Raw genomic sequence first — 10,142 nt, 5'->3', positions numbered from 1 at the left:
GTGGCTGGCCGCCCCGACTCTGGTTTGAGTTCCTCCTCTGCGGCTTATGCCGGGTGCATGGAGGGGGGCGGGGGTGCACGCGCGAGGGACAGAGGGACAGAGAAGTCCCTTCCCGGTGTTAACTGGCTCTTCAACGCCCACGTGCAGGCGCACTACTGCCCTTGGATGACTGACCAGGCCCTGCAGACCATGGCCCTCCCCGACCTCAACTCCTAGCTCTGACCACGCGTCCCCGCCCCTCTAATCCTGCAGAGCTGCTTTCCTGCGGGAACAGGGCGCAGTTCTGGCCCTTCCCTCTCCTGTGTCCTTATCTCACCTGTGCACTCACTCACCTGTGCACACACTCACCTGTGCACAAGCTTTTCCCTCTTCTTGGAATTGCCCTCTCCCTTTTGCTGACTCTCCAACTAGGAAGTGTCGCCCAGATTGGCACCTCGAAATCGTCTTTCTTCCACCAAATGGAAGTTTCCTGCACTAAGGTGAAGTGTGTCAGGATAGCACCCTCTGCCTGCCACGGTCCAGCATCAGCACTGTTGCTGCCTAACAGTGTAACTGCCTAACAGTGTAACAGTGTTTGCCCAGTTATTTGGATGTTTTATTCTGTGTTTACTCGTTAAGTGATGCCTTTTAAAAATGATGTCAAGCAAACCAAAAACAAACAAAAGGACAATATTCTCCAGGGAAACTCTCTCAAAAAAATAGAATTGAGACAAAGATTGAAAACATTAGATGAGCTGAAAGCAGTTTTTTTTTTTTATGTCTTAATAGTATTGGACTTAAACTTGGGATTATGTTTAATTCTGAAAAAAAAAAGTCTTAACAAACGTGAAATATAGATAGGTGGTTGGAATGTGGGTTAATAGGCTAAGAAGAATTAGGAGTTTAAAATTTTTTAGCTCTTTGAGAATAGAATTGTTTTTATTCTCTATCGGGATTTTCACTTTTGGACATTTAGCATGTGCCAGTGGTTTCATGTGTATGTAGTATATGAAAGTAAGAGTCTTCCAGTCACTCCCTTTTCTTCTCTAAGGCAGTACTGCATCCTCAAGCCTGCTTGACCTTTTCCCTATGCCATCCACCTCTCTGGATGTATTAGTCTATCCTGGCTGCCATAACAAAATACCACGGACAGGGCAGCCTAAACAATAGAAAATTTGTTTTCTCAATGTTCAGGTGGCCAGAGAAGCTGGAGATCAAGTTGCCAGCAGGGTTTGCTTTTTCTGAGGCCTCCCTTTCTAGCGTGCAGACCGCCTCTCTTTCTGGCATGCAGACGGCCTCCTTCTCTCTGTGTTCTCACAGGGCCTTTCCTCTGTGCTTGCATCCTTGGCGTCTCCTTGAAGGTCTAAATTTCCTCTTCTAGGAAGGACACCAGTCAGATTGGGTTAGGGCCTACCATAATGTTCTCATTTTAATGTAATCACCTATTGAAAGCCTTATTTTGAAATACAGTCATACTGTGAGGCACTGGGGGCTAGGGCTGAACATGAATTTTGGGGGACATGATATAGCCTATAACTCCCCACATATCTGGGTTAGTAGCCTCTCCTGTGTCCCCCACCAAGGCTATTTGTATCCTCTGTCCTTGACACTCCACAGTCACTTGCCAGTCTCTTTCCCACCACTGAGCACCTTGAGGGTAAGTAGGAAGACCAGCTTCTTCCTAACTTTTCTCTGAGCCTCCAACTGAAAGAAAACCTGACACACAGTTTGCTAAATGAAGCATCCTATCTTTTTTTAATTTAAGTTTTCCTCTCTATTTTTCACCTACCTTCGCCCTACAAAGAGATGTAAAGTTAATAACACTGCAGTATTTGGGCTTAGTTAATATTATATAAGTGTTGAAGATGTTGAAGATATATCTTCATTCATAAAGAAAAATTTCTGTTAGATTTTCAAGCCCCTTCAAATTTGTAGGACAGAGACTCTGTGAGCCACAGCTGGATGTTTATATTGACTAAACATGCCTGTAGCCACCCACCCTTGCAGGTGGAAAGGAGAGAAGCTGCAGGTGGGGAAGATACTTCAAAGAGGTGTCTTTAAATGAATGAATAGCACAGCTGTATCATAGGAAAAACCATAATGTTCAACACTTACAGTATTAAACAAGAGAAAATGAAACTTTTCTAGCCATTCTGCTCCTAAGAAAAAAAAGAAACAAAATGGGAGAATTAAAAATATAAATGGCAATTAATAAATAAGAAAAAATAACACTTTGAGAAAGAGCTTAGTTTTTGAAAACATGTTTAAACAGATATGTTTCTAGGTAGTTTAATTCAATTGGAAAAAGAAAGAAAATGCAAATCAGAATAGGAATCAATGAGATGATAGAATCACAAGTTGAAAAGGATACCCAAAAGAGAATATTACAAACAATTCCACATTCATAAAAGTGAATATTATAAAATAAATGATGAGCTCAGAAAATAAGAATTAATAAAATGAGCCCAGGATAGAATGTTGATTCTGTGACTCTGTAACCCAAATCCTAGGCTAGAAGTTAATGAAAGGGCTAAAAAGCACTGAAGAAGTTTCAGAGATCACTTGGTTATCAAGGAACAGGTAAGCTCTCTCTCACATAACCTTCTGTTTCTTTTTTAAATAAAAATTCATTCTAGCACATTTGTGGGCTTACAACGTGAAGAGTATTCTACTGTCTCATGGAGTTGATTTTCTCACAAAGAAATGCTATTGATACAGCTACCTTTGAGGGAAGAGTTGCCATAACAGGTCTAGCTGCTCACCCCTTGCATATCTCCACAGGAGCCTCTAACCATGATTGCTGGGCCAAACTTTGGAAAGATGACCCTCCAGAGGCTCTTTATATTAATGGTTGGTGACTCTGTCATGTACACCTGGGGCAATACTCCATGACATGCCAGCTTGCAATCATTTTGCACAAACGTCAAGATTAACGATGTGCACCTCATTCATTGTTGGGGTCCTGAGATTTGGTTACCATAGCTGGGCACGTGGCAGGATGTGCCTGCGTGCCTAGCCCTTCATATAATGGCAGACCCTGAGACTCAAACAGGCTTTTCCTGGCCAGTGGTTTCAAACACGTCCTGGTAGTTCACTGCTGGAGGGAGCACACCCTGTGCAACTCAGGTGGTGAAGGACTCAAAAGCTTATGGCTACCCTCTCCAGACTGCTTGACTTACACCTTTTTCCTATTGTTCTTGCTCTGCAGGCTTTTAGAGGAATAAAGCCCAGATGGGAGTCTAACATGCTACTGAGTCTTATGAGTCCTGTTTGTGAATTAGCAAGCATAAAGGTGGTCTTGAGACGTCCACACATGCACACACACACATACCCACTCATGAAAAGAAAAAAAATTTCCAAGATTAGAGCCCACTGTTATTTCAGAGCATGTTGATATTCCATTTTATGCATGTAAATACACACACACATAAACACAAATACAACTTTTGGCCCATGAAGTAGTGAAAGGGAAAGGCAAAGAAGTTAAAGAAGTCTGCAACCAACATCTGTGTACAATCACCAACAAAGTGTACAATATATGATGAATTTCTAAAAATTAGTGATAAAATGCAGGAAACCTAATAGGCAAAGGATTGGAACAAGCACATCACACACAAAAAATATTCAAATGGCTAACAGAGGAAAAGATACTTAATATCATTGGTCATAAGGGAACTGGAAATTACAACCATAATGATAGGAACAGCAGGCCTACAAATTTGTGATGTGAACAAATGTGAAACAGAAATAGTCCTTCAAGACGGAGCCCAGGTGGCCAACTAGTTCTGAATTTAAAATAAAGCCAAGTAGCCATTTGCTGATTAGAGGTCACACGAGTACTGTGACTTCCTGGAAAGCCCACCCGTTCTAACTTTGGGGCTTTGAGAGCTCTCCTGGATCAACCAATCAAAACACAATGGTATTGATTAATCAGAGCTCAGTTGTATAAAACAATCAGGATGCAGCTGTGTTGCCCAATCAGGACTAAGTGAGTTTAAATCCTTCATTTGCATAAATATACCTGATTGGGACCCTAGGTGGGATTTTTGCTATAAAACCCTAGACTTCCTTTTGTTCTTTGGAAAACACCTCTGTTTCACACTGAAGGCTGGTGCAAATTATTCACTGAAATAAAATCTCTTTCTTCCAGATTCCTTTTCAGAGAAGTTTTGTTCACATTTATAGTGTCAGAAGTGGAATAAGAAAAGAATCCTGATTTTTCTCCCAGCACAGTCCTTAACCAACTCATTTGTGCCTCCAAGAAGTCCTTGAGCTCAGTTGTCTTAAATAATTTCAAGGAACAGTACTCACTGTTATTTCAGAGTATTTTGATATTTCATTTCATGCATGTAAATACACAGACACACAGACATGATTACAACTTTGGGACCATGATGTGAGGGGAATGAGGGTCGAGAGGTCCTCTGGTAAGTCTTCCTGAATTCATACCTTCCATGCTTTGGATGAGGTCTTGGAGACTATTTTTCCCCCATAGGTCCCATCTATTGGAACCTCAAAGAGAAACTTCTTTTAGCCATGGGCTTGAGTAAGGGAGCATTCTCAGCCATTCCCCCCATCTAGACTGCAAAGGGGACATTTCCTCTTGACCCCAAGTTTAGGAGGGAGCCTTTCCAGCCAGTTCCCTCCATCCAGACCCTGGAGAGGACTTTCCCTGTTGGCCCAGCGTTTAGGAAGGGCTTCTCAGTCAGGCTATGCCAGTCTGTAAGGTTTTGTGGGGATGCTCACAGTAAGGGCACTGAAAGGAACAAGTTTGTCAGATCACTGCAATGAGTAGGCCATGCTTTCAGTTCTTCCTATCTGGTCAGCTGCCTTCTGGCACTCCAGCTGGATTTATGAGCCAAAATTATGGTTTCAGGTGTTGTAATTGGCTAAGTCTCTGGACACAAATTACCCAGAATAATCTGAAACTTTACTGGCCAAAGTGGGACTCCTTTAAAATTCCAAGACTTGCCAGTCTACACACACAACTGGAAAAAAGAAAATACCAAACCTCCCAGAGACAATGGGAAGCCTTTTTCAGTTGTTGGTACTTTGAAAGTCCTCAGTGGAATCAAGGCAGTCATCACCTCTCTTAGGGAAAATAACTACAAAGTGAGTGAGCACATCAGTGAAATAGAAACATCAGCGCTTGCAGGACCAACACCAAGGCTGTAGAAACACCACTGAAACCATTGTTCCACTAGCTGCCTTGCCTGTTGCTCTACCTGTCTTCTGCACCTTTCTTCACCAGCTTTATCCTTCATTCCCTCCTTCCTCTTTCAGGTTTTCACCTAGTTATTTTAAGAAAAGGTTCTGAACTACTTCTCTAGACTCATCTGTGTGTTTTCTTGTCCTGTGATGAATTCCTGTGATTTATGTTACTTTGGCATTAATTTTAATCCTCCTCTAGCACACGCAGACTCCTTCTTGAGAAAGCTTAAATTCTTTCTGTATTTGAGATGTAAATTTGCCACCCTCTTTTCTCTAAAATTTGGTAAGGGATTTTGCTATGTGGGACAGATACATTTCAACTTATTTTATTTACAGAAATGCTGGTTGAATCCAACTGTCTTCTAAACAAGGGGGTTTTACCTGACTCATGGCTCAAGTTTTAAAATTAAAGCTAAAAGATCATTACTTGTGCCTACCTGTATTTTTGTGTGTGTGTGCGTGTGTATACATGTCTGTTAGTATATTGTCTACCAGATTGGCTTCTAAAAATGGGTACTCATAAGTTAAGCAAATAAGTCAAAATGCTTTTCAAGTTCATATCACTTAGTAATTTTTAGATGGATAAGACTAGTCTAATATTGTTTGTTTGATGGGAATGGCTATGTCTTTGAGTTATCAGAAAAATATGCATATATTTAACATTAAGATTTTTAGTTTTATTATACTTGCCTGCCATTCAGTAGTATAAAGTTGGTTGATAGAAAACAGCTTGAGATTATGCTAGATTTGCCTGAAGTATCATGAAATTTTCCAGGCATAATTATTAAAAATGAATAGATGGGGTGGATGCAGATGGGATAAAAGTTTTTAAATGAACTTTTGGTAATGGTTATGTTTTGTAATATATTTACTTAGGAAGGCTTCTCCAAATCTTTTTGGTAACTATAGCTATAGAATTTTTCTGAGCTAAATTAAATGGTTAATATTCATTGCATATCTAGATCATTTAGAAATAAGATAATGCTAAGACATTATTGCTAAATATGAGTTTAGGCTTACATATTTTTGGCTTCTTAATTCAGAAGAACAAAAGTTCTTTGGATTTGTTAGTAAAAATGTCCTTTTTCATATTAAAAAGATGTTCTGTTAGAAAGCTTGTGTCTCTTGAAATTGTAAAACGTGTATTCTTGGATTGTTGGTATGGCAGATTTTCACTGAAAATTAGGGTTGCTAAGAAATAGTATGGTGATTAAAGTGTGTGATTAAGCTATAGGGCAGAAGGCATTCTGTTTGCAAGTGTTTGAGGAGGGTAGAATGTGTTTTTGATAAAGAAGGTTGAAAAGAAAAGAGAAATGAGAAAGAACCTTGTGTGATAAATTTTTGTCTTACAGTAAAATGACTGGTTATTTAAGAAAGGAAGTATGGAACAGAGAAGAAAGTCTAAGCATGTCATCAAAGGTCTAAGTAAATCATAAGCTGCATGAAAATCAAGTTTATAAAAGCAATTTTCTGTGCAATCAGGTTGGCTACAATTGAAAAGAAATCGTATATGAGTCTTTCTCAGGATTAAACGTTGATGTTAAAAATACACTGATACAGAACTTTAAAATTTGATCTCATGTATTAAAACAAGATTTTCTTAAAATACTGATTTGCTCTTAGTAAAATTGCAAGAGGTTTTAATTTTTAATTTGCAAATCTGTTCCCTTAATAGTAATCCTCTAAACTACAAACAGTTTCTGTTTCTGGCATATTTCCTCCTGAGATCTATATAATTTTCCTGTTTTCAGGTTGTAAATGCAGCTCTCTTTCTCTTGGTCCTTGAAAAGGTAAATTATTTTTGCGTGGCCACAATGATAACCATCTCCTTCAACCTTTTTGTCATCTCCTGTAACTTTTTCTCTGGTTCTAACACTGCTGTCATGGCCTGATGCTAAAATGTTTATTTTGAAGATCTAGAAAACCAAAGTTTTCCTTCATTATAACTTGATTTTACACTCTTGGCTTTTCTTGATGTGTCTGAATTGTTCCACGTAACCAGGAAACTTCCTATGTTGTTCCTAAGAACCAAGGATTTCCATGTTCAGAGTACTAGTTTTCTTGTTTACATTTCTCTATAGTAGCATATGCTTAGAATTCTGGATACATTCTTTCTGTGCCTGATTAAATTCAAATACCCTTCGCATCAGGTTTAACTTTCAGGTTATGTGAATGGGCTTTCTGTAAGGAGAAGCAATCATACTAAAGGAGGTTTGTTTCCCCTTTACCTATTAGGTAACTGGCCTAGTAAACTAAGAGTCTGTGTTTTGCTGAGATAATTCTTTTGCTTCATGTTGTTTTTATTAGGCTTTTGATTACTTAGAGAAGCTGAACTTTAAAAAGTTTAGGGTTTTCACATGCATGTAAATCTGTATTCTTTTCGAAGTCTCCTGATTATCACTTTGTTTATTTAGCAGTGACATATGGTTCCGGTTAATCAAGTATTTTGAACCTTTTGACATCTTTGGCAGGTTTCCTCAATATCAAAACCCTAAATTAAGCCTTTCTGATCTTGTAGAGATACCAAATGATTAGGCTTATTTGGCAAATCATATGGGAAGCATATCAAATAAGAAATGATGTTTAACTTGCTTTAAGTTATATTTATATAAATACGTTATTAATATGTGTTCCAAATTGCGTGAGATCTTAAAATTCCAAGATGTTGTATGATATGGTTTAGATTTGTGTCCCCAACCAAATCTCATGTTGAAATTGTAAACCTCAATGTTGGAGGTGCAACCTGGTGGGAAGTGATTAGATCATGGGAGCAGGTCCTCATGAATGGCTTAGTACCATCAACTTGGTACTGTCCTCAGGATAGGTAGTTCTTGTGAGATCTAATTGTTTAAAAGTGTGTAGCACCTCCCCCTGCCCCAGCATCTTTCTTTCTTGCTCCTGCCCTGGCCATGTGAGACATCTTCTCCCCCTTTTCCTTCTGTCATGTTTGTAAGTTTCCTGAGGCCTCCCCAGAAGCCAAGCAGATGCCAGCATGATGCTTCCTGTACAGCCTGCATAAGAATGAGCCAATTCAACCTATGTTCCTTATAAATGACCCAATCTTGGGTATTTCTTTACAGCAATGCAAGAATTGACTAATATATCATAATATGTGTTATCAGTCTTGAGTATGATTATTTTGTTTAATGATTGTATGCCACAAAAATACCTAAATTTTCTTTTAAATTTTCTTGCAATTATTTCTACATTATTTCTTACAATTTCCTTGTAAACTCTCATCAGAGTTTTGATCATAGCTGTTCTTGATTTTTCTCATCCACAATTATTGTTTTAAATTCTTCTCTAGAAGCATTTGCAATCAGCTATAGCCCAAAATTACTAATTAAGGAAAGCAAAATTAATTAACTAAAAGTAAGTAATTGATAAGGATAATTTTATGACTTTTATTTAAAATGTTGGTTCTACACTTAAATATTTTTTTCAGATTCAAGGAATTTTTCTTTCACTAGCTATAGTTTGCAATAATTTGGTGAAGTATACTTTTGTGAACAAAAGTGGAGGCCTTTGCCTTTCTCCCTACTTGAGTCCTCCAAAATTCAGACACTATTTGTGAGCATTCTTATTTTATTTCTGTAAGTTCAATAAAAATCTGCTCTCCCTTTATAAGCAGGATACTATTGGAAATACTGATTATATTACTAGGCTTTGATTGAAAAGTCATATTTAAGAAGGGTCATAAAATGCCTGGCTTCAAGAGTTACCAGCCTTACAGTGAATACATAAAACTTGTCACTTCCTGGTAGGCCCAAGAACCTTAAGTCCCTAAGTAAAATCTAAAGCCTGCCTTGATTTGGCTTCCTAGCCTCTAGAGGTTCTAAAACCTGAAAGTTCCTGTATGATTAATGTGGAGAGAAAAAGTCATGTTCTTAAGAAAAACTAATGTGCACCTACTACTAGGTTAAATCCCTGTGCACTGTTTTCAAGTTCTGTTTTTCTACCTGTAGACCGGACTGGATCCTGAGTTCTCCTAATTTCCTACAATATCTGGATACAGTTAAATCCTGATAAAGTTTACCAGCCCTCTTCCCTCAAGCAAAACTGTAGAGCCTCTCGGACATTTCCCCTACTCGAATTATTCAACTAGGGGAATTAGGTATTAAGACTGGAGAAAACTCATCAGAGCTCTGGTCAACACTGGGGCTACTCTGTCCATCCTTAACCCCAGCATGCTTTCCATGGACCCTCCCCGGAGTTCTGAATTCATCCAGATTATGGTTCCTATTCTTCACCTATTCTTTTCCAACTAGTACCCCTCACGGGCAGTTGTTTTTCCTTTGGGCTTCCACACACTTCCTAGGCAGGGACTTCTTAGAAACATTCCAGGCCCATATTTTATTCTCCCAGAAAGGAGAAATAATGCTTGAGTTATCCTCACCAGGAGATTTGGCCACGGAAATAACTTTTACCCAAATTCCCATCTATTCAGTTATCCTCAACACTACCTACCCTGTTCTCTAACAGCTATAATTCAACACTCATGATAATCCCTCAGATTATGAAGATAATAGTTGTGGATACTCTCAAGGATATAATTCATCTAGAAGGGCTAACCCTAGAAGGAGCTAGATTAGAAAGGTTTTTCGGGTCCCAATTTAAACTAGATTGTGCTTGGAATTCATAAATGATCAGAAACCCTTCCTGAACTGTTCACAGGATTGCCTGCTCTACCACCCAGGCCATCAGGATGCAACAGAGGTCCATAGACTCCCTTGCTCATGTGGTCCTAGACAAACACATTGCTTTAGACTGTCTCCTCTCTGCACAGAGTGATGTTTGTGCTGTTGCTGCCACTTTCTGCAGGGTAAATACTTCCAGGCAGGTTGAATTTGAAACATCTAAGATCATAAGGCTAGCCAAATCTCTGAAAAACACCTTCAAAAAGCCTCCTAGCTGGACTTTCTAGGTTAAGTTTCTGATCTCCAGATATTTCC

This window comes from Symphalangus syndactylus, chromosome 18 (genome assembly GCF_028878055.3).
Source record: "Symphalangus syndactylus isolate Jambi chromosome 18, NHGRI_mSymSyn1-v2.1_pri, whole genome shotgun sequence".
In the NCBI taxonomy this organism is placed as follows: Eukaryota; Metazoa; Chordata; class Mammalia; order Primates; family Hylobatidae; genus Symphalangus; species Symphalangus syndactylus.
The sequence above is the reverse complement of the archived record's forward strand: the minus strand, read 5'-3'. Positions refer to the sequence as shown.